The sequence below is a fragment of the Ceratotherium simum genome, chromosome 11, assembly GCF_057802395.1.
Source record: "Ceratotherium simum simum isolate JZ-2026a chromosome 11, ASM5780239v1, whole genome shotgun sequence".
NCBI classification, from domain to species: Eukaryota; Metazoa; Chordata; class Mammalia; order Perissodactyla; family Rhinocerotidae; genus Ceratotherium; species Ceratotherium simum.
The window spans coordinates 26,263,259-26,280,643 of record NC_141910.1 but is presented as its reverse complement, the minus strand read 5'-3'; the positions used below and the strand labels follow the sequence as shown (position 1 = coordinate 26,280,643).

The following is a 17,385-nucleotide window of genomic DNA, read 5'->3' as shown; positions in this document are numbered from 1 at the left end:
CACACATGTGCCAAATTATCCCTTTCGTCCTCCTCCCTCCCCCCTTCCCCTCTGGTAACCACCAATCCAATCTCTGTCTCTATGTGTTTGTTTATTGTTGTTATTATCTACTACTTAATGAACGAAATCATACGGTATTTGACCTTCTCCCTCTGACTTATTTCACTTTGCATAATACTCTCAATGTCCATCCATGTTGTCACAAATGGCTGGATTTCGTCATTTCTTATGGCTGAGTAGTATTCCATTGTGTATATATACCACATCGTCTTTATCCATTAGTCCCTTGGTGGGCACTTAGGTTGCTTCCAAGTCTTGGCTATTGTGAATAACGCTGCAATGAACACAGAGGTGCATGTATCTTTACGCATTGGTGTTTGCAAGTTCTTTGGATAAATACCCAGCAGTGGAATAGCTGGATCATATGGTAGTTCTATCCTTGATTTTTTGAGGAATCTCCATACTGTTTTCCATAGTGGCTGCACCAGTTTGCACTCCCACCAGCAGTGTATGAGAGTTCCCTTCTCTCCACATCTTCTCCAACACATGTTGTTTCCTGTCTTGTTAATTATAGCCATTCTGCCGGGCATGAGGTGATATCTCATTGTAGTTTTGATTTGCATTTCCCTGATAATGATTTTGAACATCTTTTCATATGTCTGTTGGCCATCTGTATATCTTCTTTGGAGAAATGTCTGTTCAGGTCTTTTGCCCATTTTTTAATTGGGTTGGTAGTTTTTTTGTTGTTGAGATGCATGAGTTCTTTATGTATTTTGGAGATTAAGCCCTTATCAGATGTATGGTTTGCAAATATCTTCTCCCAATTGTTAGGTTGTCTTTTCATTTGTTGATGGTTTCCTTTGCTGTGCAGAATCTTTTTAGTTTGATGTAGTCCCATTTGTTTATTTTTTCTATTGTTTCTCTTGCCCGGTCAGACATGGTGCTTGAAAATATGTTGCTAAGACCAATGTCGAAGAGCGTACTGCCTATGTTTTCTTCTAGAAGTTTCATAGATTCAGGTCTTACATTCAAGTCTTTAATCCATTTGGAGTTAATTTTTGTGTATGGTGTAGGTAAGGGTCTACTTTCATTTTTTTGCGTGTGGCTATCCAGTTTTCCCAACACCATTTGTTGAAGAGACTTTCTTTTCTCCATTGTATGTTCTCGGCTCCTTTGTCAAAGATTAGCTGTCCATAGATGTGTGGGTTTATTTCTGGGCTTTCGATTCTATTCCATTGATCTGTGTGTCTGTTTTTGTGCCAGTACCATGCTGTTTTGGTTACTATAGCTTTGTAGTATATTTTGAAATCAGGGAGTGTGATACCTCCAGCTTTGTTCTTTTTTCTCAGTATTCCTTAGCTATTCGGGGTCCTTTGTTGTTCCATACAAATTTTAGGATTCTTTGTTCTATTTCTGTGAAAAATGTTGTTGGAACTTTGATAGGGATTGCATTGAATCTATAGATTGCTTTAGGAAGTATGGACATCTTAACTATGTTAATTCTTCCAATCCAAGAGCACGGAATATCTTTCCATTTCTTTGTGTCTTCTTCAATTTCTTTCAGCAATGTTTTATAGTTTTCGGTGTACAGATCTTTCACCTCTTTGGTTACGTTTATTCCTAGGTATTTTATTCTTTTTGTTGCAATTATAAATGGGATGGTATTCTTAATGTCTCTTTCTGCTACTTCATTGTTAGTGTATAGAAATGCAACTGATTTTTGTATGTTGATTTTGTATCTTGCAATTTTACTGTATTCGCTTATTACTTCTAAAAGTTTTCTGGTGGATTCTTTAGGGTTTTCTATATATAAAATCATGTCATCTGCAAATAGTGACAGTTTCACTTCTTCCTTTCCAATTTGGATCCCTTTTCTTTCTTTTTCTTGCCTGGTTGCTCTGGCTAGCATTTCCAGTACTATGTTAAATAGGAGTAGTGACAGTGGGCATCCTTGTCTGGTTCCTCTTCTTAGAGGGATAGGTTTCAGTTTTTCACCATTGAGGATGATGTTAGCTGTGAGTTTGTCATATATGGCCTTTATTATGTTGAGGTACTTTCCATCTATGCCCATTTTATTCAGAGTTTTTATCATAAATGGATGCTGTATCTTGTCAAATGCTTTCTCTGCATCTATTGAGATGATCATGTGATTTTTATTCTTCATTTTATTAATGTGGTGTATTACGTTGATTGATTTGCAAATGTTGAACCATCCCTGCATCCCTGGAATAAATCCCACTTGATCATGGTGTATAATCTTTTTAACGTATGGTTGTATGCGATTTGCTAGTATTTTGTTGAGGATTTTTGCATCGATGTTCATCAGTGATATTGGCCTGTAATTTTCTTTTTTTGTGTTGTCCTTGTCTGGTTTTGGTATCAGGGTAATGTCGGCTTTGTAAAATGAGTTAGGGAGCTTCCCCCCCTCCTCAATTTTTTGGAGGAGTTTGAGAAGGATAGGTATTAAGTCTTCTTTGAATGTTTGGTAGAATTCCCCAGGGAAGCCGTCTGGTCCTGGACTTTTATTTCTGGGAAGGTTTTTGATTACTGTTTCAATCTCCTTACTGGTGATTGGTCTATTCAAATTCTCTACTTCTTCTTGATCCAGTTTTGGAAGGTTGTATGATTCTAAGAATTTATCCATTTCTTCCAGATTGTCAAATTGGTTTGCATATAGCTTTTCATAGTATTCTCTTATAATCTTTTGTATTTCTGAGGTGTCTGTTGTAATTTCTCCTCTTTCATTTCGGATTTTACTTATTTGTGCCTTCTCTTTTTTTTTTCTTGGTGAGTTTAGCTAAAGGTTTGTCAATTTTGTTTATCTTTTCAAAGAACCAGCTCTTGGTTTTATTAATTTTTTCTATTGTTTTTTTAGTCTCTATTTCATTTATTTCTGCTCTGATTTTTATTATTTCTCTTCTTCTACTGATTTTGGGCTTTGTTTGTTCCTCTTTTTCCAGTTTCTTTAGGTGCATTGTTAGATTGTTTATTTGAGATTTTTCTTGTTTGTTGAGATAGGCCTGTATTGCTATAAACTTCCCTCATAGAACCGCGTTTGCTGAATCCCATAAATTCTGGCATGTCGTAATTTCATTTTCATTTGTCTCCAGGTATTTTTTGATTTCTCCTTTGATTTCTTCATTGACCCAATCGTTCTTCAGTAGCATTTTATTTAATCTCCACGTATTTGTGGCTTTTCTGATTTTCTTCCTATAGTTGATTTCCAGTTTCACACCGTTGTGGTCAGAAAAGATGCTTGGTATTATTTCAATCTTCTTAAATTTATGGAGACTTGTTTTGTGGCCTAATATGTGATCAATCCTGGAGAATGTTCCATGTGCATTTGAAAAGAACATGTATTCTTCGGTTTTTGGATGGAATGCTCTGTATATATCTACTAGGTCCATCTGTTCTAGTGGGTCATTTAAGGCCAATGTTTCCTTATTGATCTTCTGTTTGGATGATCTATCCGTTGGTGTAAGTGGAGTGTTCAAGTCCCCTACTATTATTGTGTTACTGTCTATTTCTGTTTTTATGTCAGTTAATAATTGCTTTATATATTTAGGTGCACCTACATTGGGTGCGTAGATATTTACAAGTGTTATATCCTCTTGTTGGATTGTTCCTTTGATCATTATGTAATGCCCTTCTTTGTCTCTTTTTACAGTTTTTGTTTTAAAGTCTATTTTGGGGCCGTCCCTGTGGCTTGGTGGTTAAGTGCGTGCACTGTGATGCTGGTGGCCTGGGTTCGGATCCCGGGTGCGCATCGAGGCACCACTTCTCCGTCCATCCTGAGGCCCAGTCCCACATACAGCAACTAGAAGGATGTGCAGCTATGACATACAACTATCTAGTGGGGCTTTGGGGGGAAAAAATAAATAAATAAAATCTTTAAAAAAAAAAAAAAAAGTCTATTTTGTCTGATATGAGTATTGCTACCTCAGCTTTCTTTTCATTGCCATTTGCGTGGAGTATCTTTTTCCATCCCTTCACTTTCAGTTTGTGAGTGTCTTTAGGTCTGAAGTGTGTCTCTTGTATGCAGCATATATATGGGTCTTGTTGTTTTATCCAATCAGCCACCCTATGCCTTTTAATTGGAGCATTTAGTCCATTGACGTTTAAAGTAGCTATTGATAAGTATGTACTTACTGCCATTTTTTAACTTTTTTTTTTTCTCAGTGTTTTAGTAGTCCTTCTCTGTTCCTTTCTCCTTCTATACAGAATTGATGGTCTCTTTAGTTTGAGCTCTGTCTGAAAGCTCTACTCTTTAACTCCCCTCCTCCCTCCTTTTATGTTTTTGATATTATATCTAACCTCTTTTTTGTGCATTTGTATCCATTACCCTCTTATCATGGAAATAGATAATTTTTCCTATTTGTGGTCTTCTCTTTTCCCCTTAAATCTCCCTTTAACATTTCTTGTAGCACTGGTTTCTTGGTGACAAACTCCTTTAATTCTTGCTTGTCTGGGAAATTTTTGATCTCTCCTTCCATTTTGAATGATAACCTTGCTGGGTAGAGTATTCTTGGCTGTAAGTTTTTTCCTTTTAGCACTTTAAATATATCGTGCCACTCTCTTCGAGCCTGTAAGTTTTCTGCTGAGAAGTCAGCTGATAGCCTTATGGGGTTTCCTTTGTATGTAACCTGTCTTTCTCTTGCGGCTTTTAGGATTCTCTCTTTATCTTTAATTCTGGACATTTTGATTATGATGTGTGTTCGTGTGGGCCTCTTTGGGTTTATCTTATTTGGGGCTCTCTGTGCTTCCTGTACCTGAATGTCTGTTTCCTTCCTTAGGTTAGGGAAGTTTTTATCTATTATTTCTTGAAATAGATTCTCTGCCCCTTTGTCTTGCTCTTCTCCTTCCGGGACTCCTGTAACACACACGGATGTTAGTGTGCTTGATCTTGTCCCAGAGGTCCCTTAGACTGTCCTCACTGTTTTTAATTCTTTGCTCTTTTACCTGTTCAGCTTGGATAATTTCTTCTAGTGTTTCGTCCAGCTCACAGATCCGTTCTTCTGTATCCTCTACTCTTCTTTTGAGTCCCTCTAGTGAATTTTTCATTTCCAGTATCGTATTCTTCATTTCTGATTGGTTTGTTTTTATATCTTCCATTTCTTTGTTGACATTCTCACTGAGTTCATCTATTCTTTTCCCCAGATCAGTGAGCATCCTTAACACTCTTAGTTTGAACTCTCTGTCGGGTAGGTTGCTCATTTCTGTTTCACTTAGTTCCTTTTCTGGGGTTTTGTCCTGGTCCCTTACTTGGAATGTATTCCTTTGCCTCCTCATTTTGCCTCTTTCCCTGTGCTTGTGTCTACGTATTAGGTAGGTCAGCTACGTCTCCTGCTCTTGGATAGGTGACATTATGTAAGTGATACCTTAGGAGGCCTGCAGTGTGCTTCCCTCAGTTCTCAATGTTCCAGGGGTGACCCCTATGTGGGTTATGTGTGTCCTTCTGTTGTGGCCTGTTTGCTCTCCCTGTATGCACCGAGGGAGGCCGAGTTATGCTGCTGGCCAGCTGTTGTAATGCTCATCTGTTTTTAGTTGTTGTGGGCCCTTCAGTCTCTTTATCAGGTGTGGGGAGCCCCAGCACAGTTGGCTGCAAGTTCTAATACCACATTTGTGTTGCAGTATTTCTTTTAAGTGAGTAGGCCCCCAGCGTGGCAGGTTGTTAGGCTCAGGGCCTTACAATTGCTGTAAGCCTCCAGCCTTTAGGTGTCTTCTCAGCTCTCTGAGGATTGCAGCTGGGTGGGGCTGGCCTCAGGCACGGGAGCACCAAATTGTTTCAAGCTTTGGAAGGTGGGGCAAATCCCCTATGTCTTTGAGAAGCACAAGTCTTCTGCAGCTGACAAGCCCTGCCGCCCACAGGTCCACGCACACAGTCAACACAGTCCTGCCCCGTGTGCGCGCCCCAACCTCCTGAAGTGGACCCAATCTCTCCATGGTGGAAGGCCTACACACTCCATCACCGCCCCACACTCTCCACCCGCTCCTTTTGCACGCCCTGCCCCACTGAAGTGGGCTCATTTGCCAGGCTGCAGAGAATCCAGTCACCAATCTATGCAGGCCCACAAGTTGCCTGAGGGCTTGTTGTTGGGTGGGGCCAGTCTCTAGGGTGGGCTGCCTGCCCTGGCTGAGCTGGATTAAATCGGTGCTCTAGTGGGTGGGGCAGACCTGGGCTAGCAGGCCCCAGGAAGAACTCCAATGGCATCTGTGTCAGCACTCCCACACCAGGCCACAACAATGGCCGCCGCCAATGTCCTACTCCCTGGAGAGGTCTCGCCTCTCACCGAGATGCACTCAGGGCCTATCGGGTGAGTCTCTTTTCGCCAAAGCACCGTGCACCTTTCTTTCTGGTGATTTTAGGTTGCTTTCTAAAATGAGTGAGTTTGCACGTGGGCCCTTTAAGAGCCGGTTTTAATTTCTTTGTGAACCAGCTTTTCTAGGGGTACCCCCCAATGTTTTAGTAGCAGGCAAAGTCAGATGTTATGCCACTCGCCTCGATTGTGCTGAGTCCACAAAATGCCTACTGTGGGGGCGCTCCCGGCACAGGGCAGGGCAGCCTTCTTGACCTCATTTATAAAATTGCAATAAATACTGCAACCTTCATAGGTTTATAAAAGAAATACTTTAAACTTTCAGAAATATTATTTTAAACAAAATGTATTATAACTATTGTTTAAACTTACATTTAAATCATCATTATATATTAACTGAAATTGATAGCGTAGAAAGAAATGTTTTATTTTACAATAAAGGCCTTTGTATGACACACTAAGAGCAAGCATGCAACTTTTAATTGTATATTATTCTTACTGATTTTTTTTTTTTTTTATAATTTTATTTATTTTTCCCCCAAAGCCCCAGCAGATAGCTGTATGTCATAGTTGCACATCCTTCTAGTTGCTGCATGTGGGATGCGGCCTCAGCATGGCCGGAGAAGTGGTGCCTAGGTGCGCGCCCGGGATCCGAACCCAGGCCGCCAGCAGCGGAGCGCTCGCATTTAACCACTAAGCCACAGGGCCGGCCCCTTACTGATTTTTTATTAGTAGCGTGAGTATGGTAATATGATAGGGAAATCTTTGGCATGCAGCTCTTTTCAAGGTCTCAGTGGCTTGGTAATTACAGTTTGTGTTTACTTTGGAACTTTGTCTTATCAAATAACATTTTAGATAAAAGTCATTAGTCTAATGGTACAGCATAAGGTTTATGTTACTAATATCTTTTTAAAACCATTTTATATATTGTAAATTTCTGATTAAAAAGACTAAAGAAATAAAACATTAACTCTATAGGGAGATACCTTTGTCTCTTCCCTTAGACTATATGGACAGAAGAGAAATACGACAAAGAAGACTATTTTGTAATTTTGTAGAAGCTTTTATTTCTGTTTCACATCATGTTTTAATTATGAATTAAAATATGAACAGTAATTATGAGTATATTTTTATGGCCTATATTTTGTGATTACAGCGTTATATTTTCTCTGCTTAAAAAACTTTATTAAAATGATGTTAAGAGGGTAGCTCTTTTGTTAAGTGTTCTTATTACTAAAAATAATAATAAATAAAGAGAGTGGTAGGAAACTTTTGGAGGTGATGGATATGTGTATGACATTGAGTGTGGTGATGGTTTTACGAGTGAATACTTATCTCCAAACTCATCAAGTTGTGTACACTAAATATGTACAGCTTTTTGTATGTCAAAAAGATGTAAATTTACTTCTTTGACAACTGGCAAAATATTCTATTTCTCAACTTTATCTGAGGCCATAATCTTTTTATTATAAACATTTTGTAACTTCCCTTATTATCCTGAGATGAAATTCATATTTAGTGTAACAAAAATTTTTTAAAAAGTCAACATAATTCCCTAATCATAATGTAAAGGAAAAGAAAGGGGAACGTGATGTATAATGAAGTACTATATACCTCAAGATGTGAATGCTTGGCAGGACTACACCAGAAGATGGGAAAAAGTTGGCTGAGTTTTGCCTGTGTGAATGATTGCTGTGACTGTGACCATTGCTGGTAGAGCTAGGATGTGTTGGTTACTCAGACACAGGAGTGGCTTTCCCATCAGTGAAGTGCATTACCAAATCATGAATAACTGTTGGTAAAAAATTATGGACAAAACAGTGTATAATCTTCCCTTGATGACATGATAGTTGCATTCCCAGAAAATTAAGTTTATGTTAAATTTGTGGCAGAAGTGTTTTGTGTTTATGTGTAAAATGGAGTTATACCCTAGGCTCAAATAATTATAAATGGGTTTTTCAACTATATGAATGTATTGCAAGACAATAGAAAATTATTCAAGATGTAGGTTAATTTCTTGTTATATATGAGATCTACTCATTTATTGCAAGATACTTAGCATCCCTGGCCTCTACCCACTAAATGCCAAAAGGACCCTCTCCATCATTGTAACTGCCAAAATGTCTCCACGTTTTCCAAAATGACCCCTAGCTCTTTCCACTGAGAACCACATGATTACCAGTAAGTACTACTGTATCCTATATAAAGGAAAGAGATAAGTGGCCCCTGCCCACCCCAAGCTAAGTATCATTGAGTCATTCATATTTGGGTTCAATAACAGTAAGTAAATAGGCTAAAATCATGTAAATATAAGATATGATATTTATCAAAAGCTTTATGTTGGATTTTAAGGTACTTGAAATTATAACAGATCTTCTAATGATGAGCGTGTGACCATTTCTAGATTTGCAGTTTTTAGAAGAAAAATTATTTTAATTGGGAATCGTACTAAAAAACATCTCCCAAAATTTAGCTAAGGAATTGTCATAACCTCAATCAAAGGCGTGTCTTAATGGTGAACTGTAGTGAAAGGAGAGTAAGGCAAAAACGTATAGGGTTTGTGCTGGGGGGAGAAACCAGGTGTAGTGTGGTGTAAGTTGGGTTCCCTAGGATGCAAACTCTGAGACAGTGTTTTGTGCACAGGATGTTTATAAGAGAGTGCCCTGGGGATCAACACCTGTGCAATCGGGACTGAGCAGAAGGAAAAGTGAAGCCATGATACAGGCTTAGTATCTACTTAGGATGACCTAATGGAGAGCTCTAGACCTGGGATGGCTTCTCTGAGTTGCCCAAAATGGCCAGATATGTACAGTCTCACAGTGATCGCTCATTGTACAAGGACCACTCCAAGAAGGGGTGTAAACTTGAGTAAAGCCACTCTTTGGAACTTGGGTGATCCCTGAAAAGTCTAACAACTGAAGACTGTCTGCTGACAGCCTACCTAGCAGCTAGGACAACAGGTTCTTTATTGCAGGGGGATCTGGATGGCGCATCACAGTATTTACCACATAGGTCAAGTCATCTGTCCAACTGGAATCCAAAAATCTATGCTGGCAAGTATATCCATGGGATCCAATCTATTGGGTGGGAGGCCATGGCAGCAAGAATCTCTGGCATAGGTCATATTGATAGCAATACATACTATATCATTATTTCAGAAAGATCACTAGCTATACTGAGAAAGGGACTGTGAGTACAGAAGACAAGTCCAGGCAACAGGAGCAGAATATTGGTCAGAGAACCAGGTCCAGGCCCCAAGCAGATAGCTGAAGTTCAGGGCAGGGCTCCAGCCCCAGGGCAAAAAAGAGAGACCAAGGAGCTGGAATACCCTCTGGAAACTGAGACAGAAGGATAGCCATATGGCCTGGACAAAGATTGCAGGTTAGAGGAAATAGGCTGCACAACAGAGGGAACACCCTGAGGACCCTGACCTTGGGAGGGATTTAGGCTCCAAACATCCTAGATCTTAGTCAGGATTGGCTCTAAGGTTGCAGGCTGGGTGTCATTGAAGATTTTTATTGTTGTTCATTGTGTAAGGTGAAATGGGCGGGAACTGAGAGCAGCAGCCCATTGTAATGTGCACAGATATAAGCAGTGGAATTCATTGTGTTTTGAAGAAATAAGTTTTGGTTGTAGTAATAGGCTTAGCAAAATGGCCTGTCTGGGCCATTTTCAGAAGATTTGGAAAAGCCAAATAGCTCTCATCTCAAACTAAAGAAATCTGAGATCTGTGTCTTATAAAGAGAGACGACTGTGGAACAGGAAGGCAAAGGATCAAATTGCAGCCCTAATGTTTCTCCTTTTGGCTGGCATACAATCCACATTCTTCCGTCTGGATTTTCAGGTCCTGCACAATTTCATTTCACCTACTTATCCTGCCTTATTCCCTGGCCCCTGACATGTGGTGTGCTCACTGCCTCCTCCAGTGCCTTCTTTGTGGCTCTCCCAGCCTTGGCCTCTCCTATCCCACCCAGCTGTTTAAGACTCACTTCAGATCACAGCCTCTCCTGTAATTGTACTGGCAGAGCTTCATTGTTCCTGACTTATTTCCTGGATGCTAGTTTTATCTTCCTAGCTAAATAGATTGCAATCCTCTTAAAGGAAAAGACCATGTCAGAAGTTTCTTTTGTATCCTTCACAGTGCTCAGCAAAGGGCTGGGCACCAGGTGGCTGCTGGGTAAACAGAAATTAATTGATTGGCTTGGGCTGAAAAGGCATATTGCAATTCACATTTCCTGAATTAACAGATATGCTCTTGTTTTAAAAAATCTTCTAAGATCTCATGTTTTCTTACATCTGATGATAATGAAAATATCTCACCTCACACCTATAAAAATATGAATTCCTATCAGTATAATCTTCCTTCCTCTTTTAGTGAATATGTTTTATATCACAGTCAAGATTTTAGGTCTCTCTGGGAATTAACTTCTGTCTTATTCTGGTGTGGCAATGCCATCTATGAGTCTGTCTGAGAGACGCCTACCCTGCCATCTCTCCTATGGGAGTGACCCAAAGGGCGCTAAGTGGTAGCTCTGGGGCAACATTAATTATTCTCGGGAATGTGTTCTTATGATAGAATCTGAGGTTCAGGATTAAGAGGACATCTTTTGTTCATGACATCTTGTTCATCTGTGTTATTTAATTAGAGATAGCCTTGTATTATTAAGGACTCTTTCTCTTGGATCAGATGCTTTCTTATCTTAAAGCTCAATCTCATAAACATCTATATTCTACAAATATCAATTCCCTTTTGTAAGACCCCAACAAGATGAAGATTATTTTCATCTCTCCTGGTTGACCCTTAGTTATATGCAAACCAGCAATTTGAAATCTTTGAAGTCGGAAAAGAGGAGCTTGTTTTTAATTCAATAAACTTGCTTAAAAATATCTTCCTTTTAAAGTTATCATATTAGTCTTCACTTTTTACATTAGTTGTTAATGATTATGTTATATGTATATATGTTATGTTTCTGTATATATGTATATGATATGTGCATATATGTATGTAATATCTATTATCTCAATAAAACTTTTGAACAATGCTTCTCATTCATTAAACAAATATTTATGAAGTGCCTATGATGTGCCACTTATCTAGATACTAAAAATACAAAAGAGAAAAAAATAGACAAAAATCCCTGCCTTACGTTGTAGTGGGAATACAGACAATAACTTATATTTGAGAGGGGAAGAAAGACAATAAATAAGATTAATAAGGAAAATAAAGCAGAAAAAGGAGATATGAAATGTCAGAGTGTTTTTAGTTTTGTTGAAATTTTAGATAAGAAGGTCAGGGCGTGAGAAGATGACTTTTAAACAAAGAGCTGAAAGAAGTGGAGGAAGGAGCCACATGGATATTTGGGGAAAAGCATTCCAGGTAGAAGTAGAGGCAAATGCAAAGACCCTGGGGCAGAGGGCCAGACATGTTTGCAGAGTAACAAGGAGGGGAGTGTAGCTGAAGCCGAGAGATGAGATTGGGAGGGACTAGTCATAGATGGGGTTAGAGAGGTGATGGGGAGCCTGATCCTGTAAGAATCTAGTCTTGAAAGCTGTCATCAGGACTTTTAGTGAGATGTAAGCCATCACAAGGTTTAGAGGAATATTATAAGACAGTTGCTATTATTAGATCCATTTTACAGAAGAGGAGACTGTATGGAGCTCTTACTTAAAAAAAAAAAAACCGCTTTGGAAAACACTCACATACTGGAATCATTGATAATATAGTCCTATTGTATTTTTCTAAGGAGCAATGTTTTAATACCTGTCTATGCTTAGCAGAAAGAGCAGCCACTTCTCTTTGGTGCATTTGTAATTAGGAAAGTCTCTTCAAATTCCAGTAGTAGAAGACCAGCTTAGGTAATGGGAGAGGTGTTGGATTTGGAGTTTTCTATAGTTTGGGGATCTTGCTCCACTTCTGCTAGCTCCCGTTTACTGAAAGCTCACTAAGGGCCAAGCATTGTGATAAGACTTTTATATGCATTGTCTCACTTAATTCTCACCACAGCCCTAACAATGGGGTACTATTATTCCAACTGTGTAGATGTATAGATGAAGAAACTTCGGGTTAAATAATCAAATAACTTGCCCAAACTCCTGCTGCCGATAAGGGGAGGAGCCCCTATTTCAGCATGCTACACGTGTAGTGGCTTCTGATGCCAGTCTCACAGTCTTCCTCCTAACAGCGGTTAAAACCCTTAAATTTTTAGTCACTGTGGCTGAGGAAGGAGTTTTGATAGACATAGAAGCCTTTCCAGGTGTCCCAGACTGGACTTCTTCCACTCAGATGGGGCTGGGAGTCTCCTTCTTCAGGGCTTGTATTGCTGAATGCTTAGATTTTTATTTGGTACTTGCGTAAAGTGGGGCTATAAATAGTAAGACAGGTTTTTTTCTTTTCCTTTTCCTCTATTTCTCTCTCCCCTTTCTCTTCCTCAGACCATCTGCATCTCCCTCTCTCCTGCTCTGTCACTAATGGTAATAGCCTGTGTGTATGCTCCATGACCTTCTCCATGTTCACGGAATCGTATATAAACATATGAATTTCCTTTGCTTTACACAAATGGGATCACACTGTATAGACTTCTCTGCGTGTTGTCACATTAGGGGAAAAATACCTCCAATTCAGTTGATCTTCAACCATTTTCCTACTGAAGTTGTCGTCTTTGTTTTCAATTCTTTGTGTTTCAATAAACATACTTATTACCTACTGATGCTTTTATTTTTGAGATTGATTCTCTGAAATAGGATTACTGGGACCATGGTATATACAATTTTAATTTTTATAGATCTGTGTGGATTACTTTCAAAAAGTTCTGTCACAATTCATATTTCCGAGAGCTAGTTGTTAAATGTAACCGTTTTCCTGAATCCTCACCAGAAGTAGGTGCCGGGGGAAGAGGGAGAATCTCCCTCTGCCCTTTTCCTTAAGGTTCTTATGGCTGGCCAAATAATCAACAAGACAGGTTAGCAGGAGAAGATAATACCAAGTTTATTAATATGTATACATGGGAGAAACTCAGAAATGAGCAACTCGTCCCTCTGTCTAAGCTGCTTGCTTAAGTATTGCAGCTAAAGGCGAGGAGTGTGTTGGGGGTGGGTAGTGGCCTGGGACTTCAGAGGGCAGGAAGACACTTCTTTTCAGGGTCATCTATAGATAATGTGGTCAGAGAGAGACAGAGTTTTTGATAAAAGAGGCTTGGTGCCTTTCCTATTGTAACCTCTATCCTACATTATCTTTATAGCCATCATGATAACAACTCTTTCTTGAAACAGATCTTTTGTTTTAAATTCTTTAGGCAGTTTGGGAGGGGAAACTCAAATATTCTTCCAGAGTTCTCTGAGTCCTTATTGTCTTCAGCTCGAAATAATCCACATACCAGAGTGGTGCCTCCTGGGGTAGCTTGCCCTGAGCACCATCATAGGTGTTACTTCTCTGTTTAATTTTTTTCGAATCTGATGGACATAAAATATCTCATGGAATTTACATTTTCTCGTCTGCTAGGGAGCTTGAACATCTTTTTTATGAGTTTATTGGGTATTAGAATTTACTCTTTTGTGAAATGTCTATTCAAATGATTTACACATCTAGTGGGTGGTATATCTTTTTTTTTAATTGAGGTGAAATTCACATAACGTAAAACTAACCATTTTAAATTGAACAATTCAATGGCATTTAGTCATTTAGTACATTCACAATGTTGTGCAACCATACCTCTATCTAGTTCCAAAACATTTTCATCACCCCAAAAGAAAACCCCATACCTATTAAGCATTTACTCCCCATTTCCCCTCCCCCCGGCCTCTGGCAACCACCAATCTGCTTTCTGTCACTATGAATTTATCTATTCTGGATATTTCATATAAATGGAATCAAACAATATGTGACCTTTTGTGTCTGGCTTCTTTCATTTAGCATAATGTTTTCAAGGTGCATGAGTGTGGGTGGTATATCTTTGGTATTAATTTGAAAAGCTATTTGTGGATTCTAGATTTTAAAACTTTTATGTCATCTGGATTGCAAAATCTTCCTTAATAAATTATCTGCCAGTGAATTTGTTTATAGGATTATTTGTCATACAAAAGACTATAATTTTTACACATTCAGATATATTTATCTTTTCTTTAATCTCTGGGTTGAACATTCAGACTCCTAAAGTTTTTTCTAATATTTTTATCGGTTTAGGTTTACACTTAAATTTTTAAGCAAACTGGAATTTTAGTATATGATTTTTTTTCTCTCAGAGGGATAGCCACTGGTATACTGTTATGTTTTAATAAATTATCCTTTCTTTACTTGATTGAAATTGCATCTTTCTGTATATTAAATTCCTATTATTGACTTTTTCTGGTTTCTCTAGTGTGTTCCACTGATCTCTCTAACTATTCCTATGCCAATCCCATACTATTTTGATTACAGTGGTTTGTATGTTCATAATTTTCTTTCCCTGTTACTTTTTTTTTCTGAGTTTGTATTAACATACCTAAAAATTTATTTTATTGTAGGCAAGAAAAATTACTTTTAAAACAAATTTTGGATCTTAAAAAGCAATAAATTTAAGAATTCAGTCTGAAATAAGTAACTAGATAATTTCCACATATTTCTGTTGCTAAGTCTGTAAATTTTAATCCTGATTAGCAAGAAAAGATTGCTACTTGACTGGCTTCTTCTTAGGGAAAATACAGAGATAAGCCCCTTTCCATCAAGTTTTATATAAATCAAGTGTGTTTCATATTCGGACCCAGCACTACGGCATTAATCTGTGAGTGTGTTTGAATGCAACTACAGCATGATGCACAAGCTTTCCTGGGAGAAGGTACGTGCAATTTGCTTATTAGCAATTCCTTGCAGAGCCGTCACTAAGTGTGGCTTTTTGTTCCTTGATTGCTCAAGACCATTGAACTCTTCATTCTTGAAGCATTTGTAGGCAACCATTGTGTACCCATTACTGGTTAAGACCTAGAAATGACGACATTACTTGTTCCAGCTTTGAAAAACAAAGATAATTTTTACTTCACTAAAAGAAGACACAATCTCTACCCTTGAGAAAATCACAGCACAGTTGGGGAAATATAAATATTTATAATTATATCTAAATACGTCTTCAAATCAACATTTATACACACATATACACACATATCCCAGTAATAACTTACATTTGTATAGTATAGCTCTTTATAGTTTAGAAAGTGTTCATCAAAATTGTTTTATTAGAACATTCCTCCAGCATTGTGCATAATGTCCAGCAGCTATTTGTACCCCCAATTTACTGATGCTCAAAATAAGATGTTTAGGATAAGAAAAGTCAGGGTCCTTTCAGAGAAGATGATTTAATTCCTGCTGCTTTTTACCAAGGTTTATTCTTCAGTGGAGCCATCCATGGTTCCCAACACCAAAGCCATGGAACATCTTTTTCCCCCAGGAGTGGGGCTATCCAAAAGTTTGTTGGGCATTTATATTATGTAGTATACCTTGTTCTTGGGACTGGAGATCCAGTAGAAAACAAGATTTCCATGGTCCCTGCCCTCACAAAGTTTGTGTGTATGAGTGTGTTTTTGGGGGGTAGGGGTGGGGGCTGTGTAGGGCAGGGGAGGCAGGAATAACAGACATATAAACAAATCGTTAGAATGTGATCATTATACAATAGACTGGTATGTGGTACACATAATATTTGCTCTGACCCAGGTGGTTAGCAAAGTGAACTTTGCTAAGGAAGTGATTGTTAAGCTGACTATGCCATAGTTTAGGGGAAAGCATTGAAGAAGAGGGAATGCCTTAAGGCAGGAAGAATAGAACACTGAAGGATCTGAAAAAAGGTGGGAAAGACTGGAATATGAATAGCAAAGTTGGATTGAAATAAAGCCAGAAAGTGAGTTGGGACAAGATTCTGCAGGGCTTGTAGCTCAAAGTGAAGATTTTGGAAGTTATCCCTGGAGCTGTGAGAAGCTTCAGAGAGACATGGTTGTATTGAAGTGCTCTGACTGGTTCAGAGTAGGGCGTAAGAAGAGAGAGCAGTCAAAAGGCTATTGATAGAGTTGAGGTGACAAATAAGAGTGACTCAGACTGGGATATTGATAGTAGAGATGGAGAGAAGGGAACAGATTTGAGCAGCATTTAGGAAATAGAATTCACAGGTCTTGACAATTGATTCATGGTGTGGAGAAGATGTCAAGAATATCTTCCAGGCTTTGACTTGGGGCTTGGGGAAAAGATTATGTGAACTTAAAATAACTATTGAATCAAAGGGTCTTGAAAATTATTTTGGTTCTTTCTTCATTGGTGCAAAAGGAAAAAAAAAAAAGTATGTTCCCTTGTAGGAATTAAAGCCATAATGACACACGAAACATTTGCTTTAACTAAAGAAGGGTACAGTTGTACAGAGCTGGAGTGAATATGATACACTATTGATAATAAAACTGAGGTCCTGCCCTCTATAAAAGTTAAACTAATTATTATACACTTGCATGTTCCCTCATGTTATTTATTATTTTCTATTTAAAACCATTATTTTTATTGCAAAAGAGGCATAATTTTACTCTCAGCCTATAAACCTTACTATAACTTATCTGTATCTTCTAAGCACAGAGCCATTTTGTCCCTTTAATAAGTGTAGTAATTTACATTGGCTAATGGTATAACTATGATAATTAGCATCATGTAGTTGTATTCTTAACCACTGCCTTGTTACAACAACTTTAAATCTTGTTATTTTTTCCTGGTGGAACAGAGCTTATGATTAGCCATAATTTTTTTTTTTTTTTACTATGTATAAAAAAACTTTTGCTTCCTTTATTTCATTTCTGGCTGAATGCAGTCAGCAAAACTTTACATGTAGTTTGGAGATTTTAATCACTATTGGGTGAAATTGGATACCTTCTGCTTTTTTGCTTGGTTCTGGATTTATTTGGGTTTTCTTCCTAGATCTTTTACTTCCTGTGCATGCAGTTTTTCATGACCAAAAGGAAATTTAGTCATTTTTCAACTATACCATCATACATAGTTGCAGAGGAAGGTTTAATGTTAATGATTAAATTTCTGAATAAAAATTCAAGCGAACCTTCTTATCGGGAATGA

The 17,385-nt window shown here is 38.3% G+C and overlaps 1 long non-coding RNA gene across 2 annotated transcripts in view; it reads left to right on the top strand.

The window, feature by feature from the left end:
- Window positions 1-6,229: 6,229 nt before the first annotated feature.
- The window catches only part of LOC147915959 (uncharacterized), a 325,476-nt gene continuing 314,320 nt past the window's right edge, over window positions 6,230-17,385 (top strand). For both annotated transcript variants that reach the window (XR_015553568.1, XR_015553567.1), the window contains exon 1: window positions 6,230-6,314. This is a non-coding gene — a long non-coding RNA (uncharacterized LOC147915959). The remainder of the gene's footprint in view (window positions 6,315-17,385) is intronic.